Raw genomic sequence first — 19,110 nt, 5'->3', positions numbered from 1 at the left:
CAAATCATCAAAATACTTTCAGAAGATAGCATCATGACAAATTAAATTCACTGCTTTTGTAAATAGTAAAGCAGTGACTATTTAATGATGCACAGATTTAATTACAGAGAGCATGACATCTTTATGATAACAGTATAAAAGTAATTATACTTTTCATTATAATCACAGGAGCTGAACTGGACTGCGCTCAGTCCTGTGTTCTCGGCGCGCAGCTGTGCAGAGCAGGTTGTCAAACACCCACAAGCCTGTGACAGTCTGCTTTTGTTTTGCAGTCGGCTGAGCGTCTGTGAGTAATGGGATGCCTCCCATGACAGAGCAATATTTAATTGACCACAGCTAAAAAATTGGCAGGGCAGATTTTAAGCAGGCATGGTCTGAGAAAAGGGATTTTCTATGCTTGTATAGTCAATAGAAGGTGTCTACCAATCTAGTGTGTATCTTTTACTTATTGTAAATCATGGTTGTTTGTCAAAACTGAAAAGCTAAACCAAGGATAAGTTGTAGTTTTACCCCCTATGTGATTCATATAAGTTTTATTTGTTTGAAATATACCCAAAGCCAAGTGAGCATCTTTCTTAATGAGATTGTTCAGATGTTCTGCAAGACACATTTTTAAGTCAAATGGAATAAGAGGAACACTTTAAAAACACACAAAATAGTTAGGGCAAGTAAAGTTTTTAAGGGGAAGTAAAAGATGATGAATTTTTTCTTGCAGTTCTTGTTATTTTTGGTTCAATTTTTTTTTTTTTTTTGTTCTAGCTCAATTGTCATTATGCCAAGAGAAAATGTTTCACTACATGCGCATTCTTTGTACTTGAGTAAGTAGTCTCTGTATGTGCATAGCCCAGCTGAAATGAAGAAAAAAGAAATGAAATATTGAAAGAGGGTAGGGAGAGAAGGAGGATTCAAGGGGAAAAAAAATACATTTAGGCAATTGTGGCTCAACGTTAACAGTTTGTCATTGGAGCCTGGGGTTCAGGTCCTGGCTCTGCAGTAGCCTGGGTGCAACCTTATCTGCCCAGGTCCAGCAGCTCTTTGGATCCCAGGCAGAACATAGTGTTTGGTGTGGTGATGAGACTTCACATGTAGAATTACAGTACCAAATGATGAGAAAAAGTGAGACAGAATGAGAGTTTGATAAACAGCACCAGTTTACAAAATCAGTTTACAAACAAGCACCTCTGCTTGGTCTAGGTGGTTCCTCTTTGCAGATAGACATGGTGTGGTCTTTTCTCTCTGCAGGCAGGATTACCTGGCCAGTCCTGGCTCCAGAAGGGAAGATGAGGATGTTTGTGTTGGAGTTCATCCTTCTTTTTCTGGTACATCTTCTCCTGCTCTACTTATATCGATGTGTATGTGACCACCGTTGCAGGTCACAGGACCTCCACTTCACTCTAAAATGGCTTCAACCAGCTCCATGAGGCATGTTCAAGATATTATTATATAAAAGTCTGTACGTGGGAGTTTTCTTGTCTCGTTAGAGAGCCATAGAGGTACTGAACAATTTAAGTTGCTAGATGAGCACTCTTGGTGCTCTGGTCCACCTTCCCTCACTAAAAGCCAAATTCCAGGTAACATTAGGTTGCTCAAGGTCTTCTTTGCATGCTTATGACAGGGTGAAAAGGTGAGATGATGTTTCAAAAATGGCCAATTACAAAATTCAAAAATATACAGCATTAATCAAATGAATGAGTCAGTGAATGAACGCATCTACCTATTACATTACACAGAGGATGAGACAAGACCTTGAGAGACATGATGTCCTTTCCTCACTGTCTCTGTGATTGACTTTGTGCAAGTTTCATCATTTTCATAACTTGGTTATGAAAACAATGATGTTTCCTTTGTCAAGGGCTCCATGATGTACAAATAACAACAAATCTGTGTGAAAAACAGCTTTGTTGTCTTGATTTTCTCAGACTACAGTGCAGCTGTAGCCCACACTACAAATCCTGTGTCAGAGCCTACAGAGCACTGAGCATTTTCCATGAGTGAAGTGTTTGCCCTTGGTGGAGGCAAATGACAGGTAAGGGGAACAGGAGTTTACTTTCCTAAAATCATACAAAATATGACAGGAAAGCACCCTAAGAGTGTCTTTTAATTACCCTTCAGCCCAAATAATTATTATGTAGACTATTTTGACTGAAGTTTGTCTAACCTGTCTTTCAGTAACCTTCAATTACAGAGGTTTCTTAAGCCATTTTGTCCCCAGTATTTTACTGTCTTACCTATTAGAAAACTTTCTATTGTCTGAATAAAATTTTCCATTTATATGTTTTAAAACTACTATTGTGGGATTTCTCTGCCTGTTCGTCTTTGGATCAAAAACCTCAGTCTCTTCACCTTTTCCTCTTAAACCACATTTTACAGTCCTCTGGTCATTACTTTTGTTGCTTTCTTCTGGACTTTGATTGGTTCGTTGTGGTGCCTAAAACTGCACACACAATTCCTGCTGAGAACTTAAATAAGCTACGGAGAGCAGAAAGATTACTTCATGTGCCCTGTAGGCTATTTTGTTGACCTTTTGTGGCATTTTCAGAATCTCTTCAGAATCCAGAATTCTGGAAGAACTTTCTAAGCACTTTCCCCCCATTTGGTGCTTGTAAAGCTGATCAATTTTATTAAAACGCAATATTTTTCTGATTTTTGTTTTAAGTTGTCAGGCCACTTTTTCAGTTTATCAAAGTCACACTGAATTTCAGTCTCAGTTCCTGCCATTGTTATCAGCTGAAAATTCAATCTTTATACATATTAATGACAAGGATGATAGGACAGAAATATGGTTAGTACTGGGTCCTGGGCAGACTCCTGGAGGAACTGCACTTGATAAATCTTTCAAGTTTAACTACTGGTGTAACTTCTTGGTAATTACTCTCTGACTTTTGTTCACAATCAGTATTCTGTCTGACAAGAATTTTGCCCAAGTCATTTTGCCTTAGCTTGCTTTTGAGAATGTTGTAGAAGACAGCATGAAAAACCTTATTACTGCAGCTCTGTTGTCTGCAATGTATTCTATTCCAGGCTAGATTCACTTGATGTATGTTTTCTGGATGATTCATATGTTTTCTTCATATGCTTAAATCCTGTTGCCTGATGCTCCAGGGGTGATATTGTCTCGCTCCAGGACAAAAAGGGGTGTTTCTTATTCCATTACAAGATAATTTCATTGTAAGGCCATTTTCATTGTCATTGTAATATGTTTTCTTGTGTTAAATCTCCTCAGAGCATAGTCTGGACATTCCTTCATTATCCTAATACCTATGAACACTACAAACTAATTTTCCTTCTATACTACTTTATGTAGTAGTATTTGTTGTGCTAGCCTATATGAAATAAAATTACATTTTATCTTGGTGTTGAAGAGGCACAGACAAACTGATATCCAGGTAGAATCTGGTTGGCAGCTATTTATTTTGTTTGCAGGGCAAGATAAAACAGTAAGTCAAATTCAATTAAATTCTGTGAGTTTCAACACAGTTAAAAGTGAATATTTTTTTCTAAATTTGTTTACTTTTAATAAAACAGTAGATTGTCTTATTATACCCAGGAAAAAAAAAAAAGACATTTTAGGAAATTCTATTCTGTAAGTGAAACAAATGAGTTTGGACCTACTGCAGCTGGAAATACTCTTGAGCTGGAAATTAGTTTCCTTTTTGGTCTTTCATTTTGAGAAATAAAGTGGTCAAACTATGACTTTTTTTCAGGTTCCCTAGAGATTTCAGGCTCTACCATGTCATCTAGATAGATCTTATTCTTTACCTAATACATGAGATAGCATGTTCTGTTAGCAACCGAAATGCTGCAGAATGCCCATATAGTTCAGAACAAATGAATATACAGCCTGAGATGGGTTTTCGGTTACACCACCATACTGCTGCAGCACAGGTAGACTCTGGTAGATCTCATCATATGTAGATATAGTCTGTGCCTATACTATCAAACACATACACTTTGTCTCCTGTGGTATAGATTTATTCAGAGAGTTTATTCACTTTTGGAAGGCATTTGACCCAACAGCTTGCTCTTCAAGGATTGAGTGTTTCTCATCTAATCAGTCTTGAAAACTGTTTATGGAGGTGGCTGAGAGCATGCCTGACTCACTCTTAATTGGTAAATAATAATTGGTCAATAATAAATGATTTACTTACAAGATTCTACTCTTGTCTATATGATTATGAAGCTAAAGGTATCCTCCTCTCTTTCTTTAATTATTTCCCTGATCTTTGAGCACGTATTTTTGCTGGAGTTGCCTTGAGGAATTCTGGAAAATTTGCTTAATTTTTATAATTCACTGAGCAAATAAGAAACATTTCTTTTAAACCTGGATGTGCTGCTCTTCTCTTTTACTATGACAGTGGTTGCAGCAAAAGCCACAGAATCTTGCCAAGGGAAATGAATGAAATTTTTGTTTTATGCCATACTGTCGAAGCCAGTTGATTACACTATTTTGAGTCTGAATTAGAAAAAAGAAAGAAGCTTCAGCATTTCTATGGGAAATGATTAGGGGATCGAAGTGTGCTCAATAAATATTTGTAAATAATGGCATTTTTTGTTTGCCTACTGAACAAAAAATTAAGGGAAAATGTTTGCCTCATTGTAAACTGTTTTTAACAGAAAACAAAACATTGAATGAAATAAGTCTTTTAAATAAAAAGTGAAGTGTTTCAATTAATTTCAAGCTCATTTAATCCTTTTTTTTTTTTTTAAATAAAAGTCCACATTAAAATGAAAACATTGCTTTAAAAATGTAAAGATAATGTATTTAAAACAATGTTGGTAAGGAATAGATTGACTCTTTAAAGGACTATTTCTCCCCTGGTTTTGTCTGAGTCTTTCTGAATCTGAACCATATTTCACAAGCATTTCAGAAGCCAAAATCCTGCTGTTTTTTAAAGAATTTATTTTTCAGCATGACATATTTCTCAGTTCTGTCTCCTGTTTCCCTCATCTGTTATCAGAGAAAGTATTTTGTTTCTTGCAGTTCCATAATACCCTCATTTCTTCAACACCTTCCAGCCTGCATACCTGTAATCCACATTAAATCTCCAATCTTGAATTGGTGAATTTATGCTCCTTTGTTTTCCAAAGACTAGCTGTGCCAGTGATTGTGTTTCCTTTAGGAATGTTGCAGAAATCTTCCAGAAGCTCAGTTAGCATATTTACAAGGATCCCTGAATTGAAAGCATCTCCCTAAATGTCTTGAAGTTTAATTTTCCATAACCTGCTTAGATAATTTTCAACTATCACCCCAGGAAAGAGAAGCAATATGACACATTCTTGATGATAATCCTTGTAAGAGTGCAAATCATTGTTCCTACAGTTCTTAAACTATACTGCATTTGTATGCAATTCACTAGCAGTAAACAGGATATTTGTGGGATCAATAACAGCAGGTTATCTAACTGTTGGTTATAAAAAGACTTATCTTAAATAGTATCAAAACTTAAAAGAAGCTGCACAAACCATTTCTTTTGATGTTAGTTTTTTTTTTCCTCTATGCTTTCTACTCTATTTCATGTAAAAAAATGGATACGAAGATTTCATCCTAAGGCATTTTTATATCTTTCTGGATTTAATAACTGAAACCTCACAATAAACAAATCCTGCCAAAAGACAATAAAGTCTAGATAAAAACTAGAGGCAAAGAAAATCCTTCACATGTTTTGGAAACATAAAAAATGAAAGTTTCTCCTCTTACAATAAAAAAAAAAAGAAAAAAAAAAGAAAGTTATGCTGAAAAAATTTTGCTGGAAAGGTATAAAGGATCTGTAATCTAGATTTTGACTGTAACTGGCACTTCATAATTACTCATAACTGAGTTTCTGAATTTCCTTCAGCTGTGCTTAAGGCTGAATTTCAAGAAATAGTTCTTCAGCTCTTTGTTCTATCATTTGAAAAATCAGTTCAGATCAGTTCAGGATAAGCAATAGACTTGAATAGAGTAGAACAGAATCATAGAATAGTTGAAGTTAGAAGACACTTCTGGAGACTGTCAGTCCACCAGATCTGCCTAAAGCAGGGTCCTCTAGAGCTGGTTGCTCAAGGCCATATCCGGGTAGATTTTGAGTAACTCCAAGCATGGAAACTCCACAACCCCTCTGAGCAGCTTTTATTGACTCTTTCTCAGTTGTTTAAGATTTATTATAAAATTTGCTTTGCTTCTTCCTTCCTTCAGAAGTAACCAAAATTGTTTATGCAACATTATTCTAAAGTGATAAATTGGATTCCTGTGGTCAAACCCTGATGCAGTTCTAAGAAATGGTCCTAGAAATAGCAGGTAGGTTGTTTCCATGCCAGAAGATACTAGAGAGCTCTTTACTTTTAGATTTGGATTTTTGGCCACACATTTTATTTCTATAGCCCAAATTAAAAAACTGTCATCATCTAGACAACTTAAAATGAAACTTTTTCTACTTTGGGTCTACAGCTGTACGTTGTTCAGGCAGCTTTGCTCACAGAGGGAATATTCTTGATGGTGTCTGTGATTGGCACTCATTTTCCTGGGTAAAGCTCCTTTTAAGCACTTACATGGAAATACAGGCCCTCAGTCATGGAGCAGCTAAGTACTCTCTTTCTTCCCATACCTATTAGGGGATATGCTCAAATCAGTTGATGCCAATGGCTTAACTTAAATATGTGCTAATTTGCCTGAGTAATAGATGTCTTCTTCAGTTGCAGCCACTGCAGATCATTTTACATGAAAAAAGATTTTTTATATGTTTGAGAATTCCTCTCTTTATCTGATAAATTTATTAACATATCTTTCTGAATTGAAAATATTAACATAATTTAACTTATTTAATTTGCATCACACCTAATTATGAATATCAATTATGGGACAAAAATGGGGTATAAATTCACATAATGTGTTGCTCTTGAATAGAATATGTAACACCACAGAAGTAGACTGCTGATAATTCATTAATGCAAGAGTCTAGTTTTGGAAATATTCAATGTCTGCAATTTCTGTGGGTTAAATATTTCTTGAAGGAAGCAAACTGTTTAAGTGGATAAACACATTCTGCATGCTTGGATGAGATCATGCTAATTATCTACTGCAAGCTGGTACAAACATAATCCTGCTGGTATTGGGACTGACAGAGGTTACAGTCATAGAATCATAAATTCACTTCTCTACTGCTGCCTTTGTCATTTTGCCACAGCAGTGGGATGCTAGAGACATATATGTCCCACAAGCTGGGCATATTTCAACCATTAACAATTTGAGGACAGTCTAAGGCAAGTCATATGTCTGTAAGTCAGAATGTTTCATCTTGGAAACATTAGAGTTTGAGGAGGGTTGATAACGTAAAAGGCCAGGTTGGGTGGGAGACCGTGCACTTAAGAGTTATCTAGGATGGAATTGAGAAGTTTTCCAGCCAGCCGAGCTGTGAAGTGCTAGAAGAACATTCCCATCACAGGAGAGCTATTTGCACAAGAGATGCCCAGAATGATATGTGAGATTTTCAGGCAGGATAAACTTATCAACCTCTCCTCCCCTGTGCAGGCAGCAGGAGATACAGCTTGTGAGAGAGGTAGGGAAATTATTTTGGAAAATTTGCTCTCTTTTTCACTAGAGAGATGACCGTTCTCCACAGCCTGAAGTCTCTTGAAACCTGTATCGATTCCACTTCCCCATTAAAAATAAAAGCTTTAGATTAATTAATTTAGAAATTTTTGTTGTAATGAATCTTTGCTCTGATGTGAAACTAGACTTCTAAATGCAAAGTGGGTCTCAAAATGCTAACCAGGATATCACTGGCCATCTGTATCAGCTCTAATAGCAGACCTGCTTCTAGCAAAACGGATTCATCAAAAAGTGCTCTGTTCAGGGTCTAGCACAAGCTGGAATGTGCAAACAAGAAGAGTTTGCAGGTTCAGAAGGCTCTTGGTTAAATATGTTCACGGGCTTTGGCACCAGGCAAGAATGAATAGGACAATTCTCCACAGATTCATCAGGACATGGTCCTTAGTGAGGGGCAGTAGGCCGGGAGGTTTCCCTACACTACTATTTTTCCAGCACCAAAACTTATGTCTATAACATGGTAAGGGGCTGTGGGTGGTCATGCTGCATTGTTGCAACAGGGCTTTGTTGTGATTATCTCTTAAATTCCTGAGTTTATACCTGGGTACAATCCGGTGATACACCCCCAAATTCAGGTAATATCAATATGATGCTTTTCTAAACTATGTCGTGGCAGCAGAGGTAGCATCGCTAGAGTGGGACACTGTTAAAATTAGCCACTATCTATGTATGAGCTGATATATCTTTATATTGCTAAGTTCACTCTCCCATATTAGTAGAGGTTCTCAGGACATACCCAAAGGATCTCTTGGGTGCTGAAACTTGAGTACATGTATGAAAGTTTTCTTGTCTGTTCTTCTGGGAAGGTAGAATAAGTATCAGATGCCACTAGAGGGACTTTGTCTTTATGTCCACTGAAAATCAGGAACATGCCAGCTGAAATAAACAGTAGGACCTTTATCCTATATCGTTTCTCTATGCTAGCTGACATTAAACCTGATTTAAAACACCACCAGACTCCAGTGAGATGGTTTAGCATGTGGATCCAAAAGTTAGATCCAACTTAAAGCCTTAGCTAACTCTGCAGGGTTACATACCTTGTGTGTAGCTTCAGATAATTTTCATTTTCATAAAAATTCAGCAAGGTAAGCATCTTTGTACCAGAATTTGTCCTGGTGTGTCTAAAGCACTTAGCTCCTCTAAGGAGGCTGCTTTGTATCACTGTAGGATCCTACAATGACTCTAAAGCTTCCAAGCCTGAAATTGCAAGGCAACTATTGCTTACTGAAGGAATAAAATTGCTATTCTATGCTAAATTTGCTTGTGGGTTTCCAATATGAGACAACAAAATGTTTAGCAGTCTTCTGATTACTTGTAATTAAGGAATTGATGAAAAAACTAACCTAGAAATGAAAACGTCACAGTTGGCTGCATAAGAGAAATTGCGAAATGCCCTCTTTTAATGGTATTCAGGCTTGAGCATTACCAGAAACATTTCCCAGAGACCAGTCCTTGTAATGCTCTTTTGCTCAAAGAGGCCCTGGAAATTGTCAATAAATAGGATTCCTGTTTGCTGGCATATAAGCCTCTACTTCTTGGTATTTCATTTTTTTCTGAACTTTAGCTAAAAGAAAGCTTGCATTTGAGTGCCAAAAACTGGTTATTGCCTGTTTCTTTGTAAGACCGTTGTGACAGACTGCCTTCATCTGTCGAGAAATAATGTCAGGTAGAAATTGGAACAAGAGCAAGATTGGATTTATTTAAAAAAAATAATAAATGTTTTCCTTCCTAAGCTCTAACTGAAAAGACTACTTGGCTTTTAGAAAAAAAAAGTCTGAGAATAAAGCTTTACTGTAATGTTTCTGGAAGAAATTAGATCCTCTGCCTTGGACAAACATAGGTAATTATTTCTGGGAAGAATCAGAGTAACATTTTTCATCAGTTGACTTCACTGGCTAGTAAGTATGAATCAACACTTATTCCACACAGGGAAACTAAGGTGTATAGTGCTAATCATGCACAGCAATGGATCCACTAACAAGATGCAAATTGCTGTTAAGTTGATCTGGTTGTGAGCAGGTGAACAGTCCTACGTCAGACTGCTACCACTCCTGCAGAATGATTGTTCACACCATAACTTAAGAGGAGTTGGTAACAGAGATGAAGAAACTCAGTTCTTAATCAGGAAGTTGGAATGGATGTAGAGGGTGGGATTCATCTTACCTTAGTGTAGATACCCATATCTGAACTGGCCATCCTGGGCTTCTCCTTCCCGAGAAGAAACGGGCACTTCTAGGACATGATTCATCTGACTCTTTGTGGTAGGTTCACCTTGGCTGGCCACCAGGTGCCCATCAAACCTCTCTCTCACTCCCTCTTCAGGGAGGGAGTAAATAAGATTAAAAACTTAAATTACAAGAGGAGTAAATAAGATTAAAAACTCATGGGTCAAGATAAAGGTGGTTTAGTAAAGAAAAGCAAAGGCCATGCACAGAAGCAAAGAAAAGGGAAAAAAAAATTAGTCTCTACTTCCCATCAGTAGGCAATGTATAGACACTTCCTGGGAAGTAGGGCCTTGGTACACATAGCGTTTGCTTTACAAGACAAGTGCCTTAATAACAAATCACACCCCCACCCCTTTTCTCCTACCTTTCATTGCTAAGCACGATATCATACGGTATGGAATATCCCATTGGTCAATTTGGGTCAGCTGTCTTGGCTATGTCCCCTCCCAACCTCTTGCCCACCCCTGCGCTACTGGCCTTTGGGGGTCCATTAGACAGACAGACAGACAGACAACCCTGATGCTGTGCAAGCACTACTCGGCAGTAGCCAAATTGTTGATGTGGTACCAACACTGTTCTAGCTACAAATAGAAAGCACAGCACTATGAGGGCTGCTATGGGGTAAGTTAACTCCACCCCAGCCAGACCCAATACGCTGCTTTAGATGTTTTCTTCAGGATGAGGTGAATCTTGGTCTGCGAGTGTGTTTCTTACTGTGGACTGCAGAGTAGATAGATAGTTTGAATGCAGACATCTACTTTCTATGAAGAATTGGATGTAAAATGCCTGTTCAAAGGTCAAATATGTCCCCTCATTGGGCCTGACGTTGCTTATTGTACCTGAAGCAAATGTCACTTGTTCAGCAGGCCTTCTTTTACCTTCTCCCAGAGTTTTCTCCTCTATGTGATGTAGGAATACTCCAGCCCACCAAACCTGTGTTGGATGCGATCAGTTTCTAAAAATGACTTTTTTCAGCAGTTAGGAAACAAGAAAAAGACAAATTTCATGGTTCTTTGTAATCCGAAATGTGTCACAGGTTTTTAACCTGACTGAAAACACAAAAATACTCTGCAGGTGCAAGTAAAGCAAGGGTGAAAGGACTTTTCCATCTGCTGAACTTGGTGAAGGTTGGTGCAATCACCGTCTTCTGCAATTATCACTTGACAACAGCAGATTAATACTTACAGTGGATGCTATTAATGCATCCTTAACAAGATGAATACTCTCGCTAATGAATCCCAGTAGTCTCAGACATCAGAGGATGAAGGGTTCTATGTGTGCATGCCTGTGTGAAAGCAAAAGTAAAGCACCAGGGGTTATAGAGCTATTATAAACCCTCTGAAAGCTGTAAGTCAAAGACAGATAAAACAGCTTCCAGTTGTTAGTTTTTACTTCCTAGTCTTGCAAGTCTGGAAGTTCTTCTGCTAGTGGGTATTTAGTACTTGGACTGACTTGCATAAAGTTTAGTTTCGACCTCAACGCACTTTTATGTGTCAACACTGTAGTGGAGTACAGTAGCCCAGGACATGTGGCCTTTTCGTTACTAGTAAAAGCTCACAGACTGCAAAGATTTATCCTAGCCTAAACACTTTTCCTAACAGGTTTTTCTTGCTGAGCATCTAAAGTCTAACCTTAAAAATATTCAGTTAGCTACAGTTTAACCAGAGGCCTTATGCACTACCCTTAACCCTCTGTTTCAATGGAGAATTGTTGCATCTTGCTTAGCTGTAAGATCATGGTTTGCCATGGTATATATAGTAGAGCTCGGCTTTCCCATATACAGAATAATCCAGCAAATGACCATGAGTAAGCAAAACTGACCACGAGTAAGGATAATATTATATTGTGGAATAATGTAAAAGACAAGCACCAACAAAAAGCAGTGTAAAAATGACTACATGTGGCGCCCAAAACAGAGGAGGAACAGAAGAAGAAGAAATCAGCACCATCAACATCAGCCTGCTTGTGATGGGAACTTGGGAAACTGGGGCAACACCTCTCTTGCCTAAAGAAAACTGGTCTGCAGTCCCCAAAATCCAGGGTTTACCACGGATGCACAAAATGTCTGGGTAAGAGGGGCCACTGTAGGGTGGAATGGCCCACACATTAGTATTTTGGCTGCATTATTAATTCCTCCTTTCATTTTAATTGAATGACGTAAATGTATCTTTTTAACTGGACTGGTAACTAGTGGGAGGTGTCCCTGCCCATGGGAGGGGAGTTGGAACCAGATGATCTTTAAGGTCCCTTCCAACCCAAACCATTCTATGATTCTAAGGAGCAGGCAAATGTTTTACAAAGGCTGGGAGTCTCTATCACCAGCTGCCTGTGAAATGAGGAAAATATCCCCCTGGGAAGATTTTTGTTTACATTACCTTTCTACATACGTGCCTCGTGGGGCTTCTATATGAGTCGCCAGGGGTCACTAACTGAGCAAAAAAGGAGCTAGAAGGGAGTTGATACCTCTTTTTTAAAAAAATGCATCTGCTAAAGAGGAACCCTTGTTCCTTAGGCGTGCCATCAGCAACGGCTTTGCAACAAGAGATGGTAGGGAGGTGATTTCACCATATTGATGCAGGGCACCTGTCTGATGAGAGCAGCAGAGTAGTTGAGTGGACACTTATACTAATTTTCTCTCCAGCTGGAATTATGGTTTGAATGCAACTTCCTTAGTTTTAACTTGTGCTTTTGAAGGGAATCTCCTGACTGTCCCCACGTTGCCATGCTTGATTCACAGGGTGAAGTGGTGTCAGTGAGTGAACTGTATATATTTTCAGATGAAACTAAGCCAATACTTTACACACAATGGATACATTCTTAAAGCATTCCAGTCACTAATGGGCGTCTAATTTCTGGAAATATACTACAATACAGTGCAGGTATCAGATCCTCAGCATCAGCTCTTTTGCTTTACAGATATGCTCTTGCTACACTGCAGGAATTGCTAATGTAGTCATCACCTTAAAAGGTCAGATCTTGGTAATGGATGAGCCTGAATTCTCTATGGGCTAGAGATGGACAAAATGGAGATGTCTACTGTATCTGAAGCCTAATAGGGAAGCATGACCCTGCCTCCCAGACAGCTCCAGAGAGATGCAAGTATTTTTCTGGCGTGTTCTGGTGGAAAAGAGAGTGGAATAGAAAGGAGTGGAATGGGAAGGCCTGAAGGAAGCTTAAACTGTATTATAAATGTTAGCATCTTTGGGAGATTTTCTAGAGAAAAAGCAAAAGGAAAAGGAAAGGATGAAGGAAAGAAAAAGGAAAAAGAAAAATATGAAAAAGATAAAAAGGAAAAAAGCTTTAATGCCAAAAGGCAGAGGAAACGTTATTGACTTAACAATGCTCAAATGTCTGGGTCAGCTAATAATGTCTTAATATGCTTGTGGCTATTGTTCACCCAAGGTAAGTTAGAGAATGGGATGAAGGGATGGTGGCAAAGCCTACTGTGGCAGGCTGGACGACAGCAATGACCACTGGCCTCCAGGTGGCAAGGGCATGGGAAAGTCCTGGGGCAACTTTATCTGGGCCCTTGCTGTCCATCAGGATGGCTGAAGATTTGCCCTGAGTATCACAAACTCTGTCTACGGTATTACTGTTGAAGGTGGAGGGGACAGCTATCTAGGAGTTACGCTTGGCTATCCTATTCATCTTTCTGCTTTTTTCTTTTCTCCCTCTGGTGAGCTTTGTTTTTTAATTCATTAGATTTGCTTTTTGTGAATTTTTGTACCTGTCATATTTTAGGCAGCCACTATGTACAGATGCAGAAGCTCTTACTTCCCACCTACCCGCACAAGGCATTACCCAGATCTAATCCCTGATCAATATAAAAGTGACTCTGCCCTCCAACACAGATGAAAAGGCTCCCCTGCTTCCCACCAGCTGGTTCTGTTTCTGACATGTTATTGTCTGTCAGTGTTACATCTCTGGTGCCCTGAATGGCTGCCTTTCTAATCAAAATGTGCCTTTGGTTTCTTGCTTTGGTAGCTGTTGCATCAAGCTGAAAGAAACTGAAGTACAAATTTTGGTGGTTTTCCTCTCCTCTTGGCAGTAGAAGGAGATTTTTTGCAGGAAAAGCAACTCTTGGCAGCCTTCATCTCGCCCTTTCACTCTGCCACCCAGCCTTCTGCTACCTCCACAAGAAGACACTAGAAGACATCCATGGGCAGGAGCGACTCTTGGTTCCTACAGAACTGCAAACCTTCAAACACAGACCAGACTACAGAAGAAAGAGCTTGCAACCATCCAGCAGGTTTAGACACTTCCTTCTTCTAATGACTGCAAAGGTGAAAAAATTTAGCTGATTAGAAGAAACTCCTACTTATATATATTTACAGTTGAATGCAGATGGTGGTCCTTATGGTGTGCAAGTGCTGAAGCATCTATATCAGCTTTCCTCAGACTCCATGTCCAATCATCTTCAGAGGCAGCATTTTTCCTTGTTTTGGGAGTAAGGCTCTAAGCATTGTATATAGATTTCTTTTTAAATATCATTATGTCTTAATCTGTCAGTAAAATCAAGATAAAAATACCTACAACAAGCTTCATTCAATGATACCATTTCTTTGCTAAAATAGATGTCATTCATCATAACAATAGACTCTAGAAATAGGAATCCCATTGTGACATTGTGGTGCATTAGTACATTAAATTACTGCCTTTTGCATAAAATGATCACTGAGCCAAAGCAGTAAATAGCTGATATTAAAGCACAAAATTTCTTTTTGTATTTCATTTACTAAATATTTCTATTCTGTTGCACTTCTCTCGTTGCCTTCTCACTGTACTAAAGAAACCAATTTCTTCCTTTGAATTCCAACTAAAATGAATTTTCTCTCTGATATTAGTGTAGATGCTAGAGGCACTGACTTCTATATGGGGCTAAAAACCAGCCTACAGTTCAATTCTGTTCTTATGAAAAAATGGCAATTCAACTTCCAAGTAACTGCAGAAAGAGAGATAAAAATCCTGTAACTTTGCTTTAAGCAAAAACTCACAGCTTTACATAGATGAGATTGACTCCTTCTTTCAGCACTTGTATTTTATATCATAAATGTATTATTTCCTTTCAAATGTTAGCAGCTTGAGGGGAAGCAGAACCCTGGGATCCTACCGGTCCTTCTGAGGAAGGATGACCCTTCAGGTACAACAGCGATTCACCTTCATTTCAGAGCACAGATACTTGTGCGTATCACCTGTGAAATGCAAATCCCAGATTCAACTCTTTTCTCAAGTAACTTTGATATCTACACATGGTATGATTTCTAAGGAGCACACAACTGGTCAAAGGTGTCACTGATACCCTACCCTGCTTTTCTTTAGCCTTTTCCTAACCTGTAGGGCAGCTGCAGGCACAGATGTTCCTCTCAGGCAGCGTCTGTAACTTCAGCCACAATTGCAGATATATTCTGAAAAAAAGAGTAAAGTTTGTGGTTCAGCCCATTAGTGCTGCAGTGGTTGCCCTATAGCTGAAGAGTCCTCTTTGTTAATTGTTTTCTTTTGTAGGAAAGCATTATGCCATCACTGGGGTTTCAAAGTTCTTATTTAGAAATGTGTGAAGCACATAAACGCCCATTTTCCTCAAAGGTCCACTCATCATCAGGCTAACATTTAGCCAAAAGCCTCCTGCCAGAAGGGTAAAAAAATTCATCAGCTAAAAGGTTATCAGCTCCCCCTGTGCCTTTTTAGACCATTTTTCAAAAGAGTTCTCTTGAAAAACAGCTCATTGCCTGATTATTTCTATCTAGAGGAACTCTGGAAAGACTATGGCCATTGCATGAGTGGGGAAGGACCAGGGAACAACATGGAAAAGAGTCTCCACCACCCAGCCTCCCAAGCAGCAGCCAGAGGTAACTGAAAGCCCAAAGGTGGTTCGTTCTTACTAACCCTCTGGTACAAACCTGTAAACGCCTTTAGTACAAGAACAGAGATGCAGGAGGGCTTTCACCTGTGTCTCCATGCCCAAATCCCTCCTAATTCACAGCCAGAGCTCCTGGATGCAGTACTAACACTGACACGTTTGCTCTCTGCAACTTGAGAAAAGCAATTTGATTCTTGCATTTCATCTCCCTCTCTCTACACCACAGGCTAATAATAACCTCCTCGTCGCTGCACAGGGTTTAGTGCATTAGTAGCTGTCAAATACCTGTAGAATTGAAAAGGACTATTTCAGGGTACGTCTCCTTGGCACGGTACAGAATGATGTAAAAATATGTATTCAGAAGAGTGTAATTAAGCCTGTGCTCTACCCTGATAATGAGCTCATGAGGGACCAGTAGCCAGAAGAGAGCTCCACACTAGCAGCACCCAAGGTTTCCAAACCACGGTGAGGGAGTGAGTAACCCGAGTTCAACCCCTTGCTCTGCAGCTCAGACACCACCGCCTTCGTTCCTGTCCAACCTGCCCTAGGTGACCCTGCTTTGACAGGGGGGTTGGACTAGATGATCTCTGAAGGTCCCTTCTAATCCCTACCATTCTGTGATTCCCTCTCCTACGTGTCACTCCAATACCATCCATGGCCCACTTTTGGACTGTTTGTGACCTCTTTTTCATGCATGCATGCATGCATCCATCCATCCGTTCCTGAGCCAACTCTGGACCCACCACACCCTGCAGTGCCCCAGTGTTTTCTCAGATCATCCTGAGTCTGTGACCCTAAGAGCATGACAGAGGAAAGCCAGAGGCACTGTTAGCGATCTGGGAAAAAACATGACAGCAGGAGTTAAAACTTACATATAGAAATAACTCCGTTCCAGAATGGTAACTGTGGAACAAGAATTTTAATTTGGACTCAGCAGTCCCCCACCTCCCTGTGCTGTGCAAACATCCCTCACGCCTGGGGAAGCCACTGCAATCCCTACCACAACCATAGCCCCCTCATTTCCAGCTGTCAGCTCTGCATCTTCCCTTTAATTAAGGGAACTAGCCAATGGAAAGTCATCACTATTTAACAGCATAAAAATGCCATTTTCAAGGCTTTTAAAATCCATTCCAGTGCTGCAGGAACTGGGGTCACTCTAATGAACTGAAGCAAATAAGGCTGCAGCATAGGAATTAATTCATAGCAGAGGTTTCAGTAGCTGGACAAATTACTGGGAGTATCACACACCTGGTATCACCCCTGTGTCCATTTTGTTTTACAGCTAGATGTGTTCTGTTTGGGTGTTTCTTTGTGTATTACTAAGGATCAGAAGAACATTTAAATATGCCCTGTTCTTGCAGAGCACTTTCGATGGTGAAAAAGCCCAACATAGCTCATGCAGCAGCAAAATTTCATTGACTCGCTTGCACACTTAATTTCCCTGTTCATTGCAGCATTTTTCTATATGCAATTCTGGCAGCAAAATGAAATACCAGCAAAGAGTAGGAAAGAAGAAGAAGATAAAGTAGGGTACATTAGGGAAAAGTTTATATATAGGTCTTAATTTGGTATTTGGAACCAAATAATACAGTAGGAAGCAATTAGAAAGGCAGGGAGGAAAGAACATTTAGTTCATGTGTTGGTCTGCTCAATATTAATCCCATCCACTGTTTTATGTTCATATTAATCAGCACATTGTAGTTACTGTGTTGTCCCTGTCCTGGTGCTCCTGCGTACCTCGTGTCTTTGTTTTAATGGACAGAGTAGCTGCTATCCAAAGAATGTGTCTTTTGCTGGAGACAGAGAATTCGCAAGATTTTGATGAAACATTCAAGTTCAAATGCTGAAACCTGTTATAATGCAAAATAAACTAAATTAAGATAAAATTCCCTACAAGATTCCTTAAACAAATGTGTCTGTTGATAACTGGACAAAGGTATGTCACTGCTGTGTTTCTGTCCTCAAAAACTGAGCTGTCACAGGCAGCCTTAGCAGAATGGCATGACACAGTGCAAAAAAGGGAGATAAAAGGAATTACACCAGAGTTAGCATTAGAATTGTGAAGTATTTATAGCATTAGATCACCTTTCATTAACACCATCTGCCAAGAAGGTTGGAGCAATAGATCATCCAGAGGTTCAGGAATGAAAGCGCCTCACTACTGGATCTTCACCAGATCTGAGCATGGTAAATGTAGAGCTCAAGTGCTATGTGTGGGTTTAAGAGGGGAATAAATCAGTCAGTTTTGAGAAATTTGGCCATGTTTTCCAAGCCTGCTTTAAAACACTGTTGTAAAGCAGGTACTGGTTTGTTAAAGACGAACATTAGATGGTTAAACACACAGCCATAACCTGAAGATGCAGCAAAAGGTTTAATGGCCACATGTGTGTCCCTTCCACATGAAGTGCGAAGGGGCCCAGAGTATTTCATCCTACCCCTTCCAGTTAATCCAAGCCTGAGGTATCTGCTTTACATGGTATAAGGCACCTGATTGAAGTGCTCCTTTCATTATGTGCACCTTAAGAGCCTTCCCCTAAGCGCTCCAATCCCAAATTGTGGGCAGAAAGTGTGAATACTACATTTGAAGGCAGCCTGTGGCATGAGATAATTTGGCCTCCAAGTGGGGCATGCCTCTTGCATCCACATAATAGTGGGAACCTTCATTCATGAAAATAACTGAGTGAGAAAGAAAGCATTGATTTTACAGAGTAGGTTACAAAAGGGAAAGGCAACCTGGATAACTGCCGGGATATGAAGAAGGATCATGAAATCATCCTGGGATGATGATGATGAAATCATTCCAATTACATTATGGATGTAAATTTTCATCTTTTTTATTTCCTCAGTCTATTTGTGCTATTCCCCCGCCCCTTTTTTTTTTTCTTTGTGACTCTGCAGTCCATTAGGCTGCAATCCTGCTGCTCCCCCCTACAGAGTTGAGTGGGGATGTTATAATCAGCACTTCAGACAGATGTTCACAAGAAAATGCCAATGGATTTTAAAAAAATCATATCAGTGACGGCAAAAGAGTCACTGTAAAGTGCTTGCAATCAGCATGACAATTATCCGCAATATAATTAAAGAAGACAATCTTAAAGTACCTGTTTTGATGAATATAAACAGAAAAGTGTCATCCACAATAATTTTGCTGGTCTAAGATAAAGCTTTGAATGCTCACAGTGCTTAACCCACACAATAGTCTCAGTGCTTCCACCAGCATCACAGCCCATACTCAGAAGTGTTGTACAGGCAGTGAGCTATTGTATGCCACAGGAGGCACAGAGACTGCTACCACTGTTTGTGACATGGTGGTGCCCAGAAGATCAGCATCCCACTGTGCTGTCACAGTAAGAATATATGTTAAGGGAGCCTAGACAGCTAAGAAAGCAGCAGATTAAAGGAAAAAGCGAAGGGCAGAGATGTCTGTGAGATCACACAGCAAA

This window comes from Numenius arquata, chromosome 1 (genome assembly GCF_964106895.1).
Source record: "Numenius arquata chromosome 1, bNumArq3.hap1.1, whole genome shotgun sequence".
Taxonomy (NCBI): domain Eukaryota; kingdom Metazoa; phylum Chordata; class Aves; order Charadriiformes; family Scolopacidae; genus Numenius; species Numenius arquata.
Note: the sequence above shows the minus strand (reverse complement) of the source record.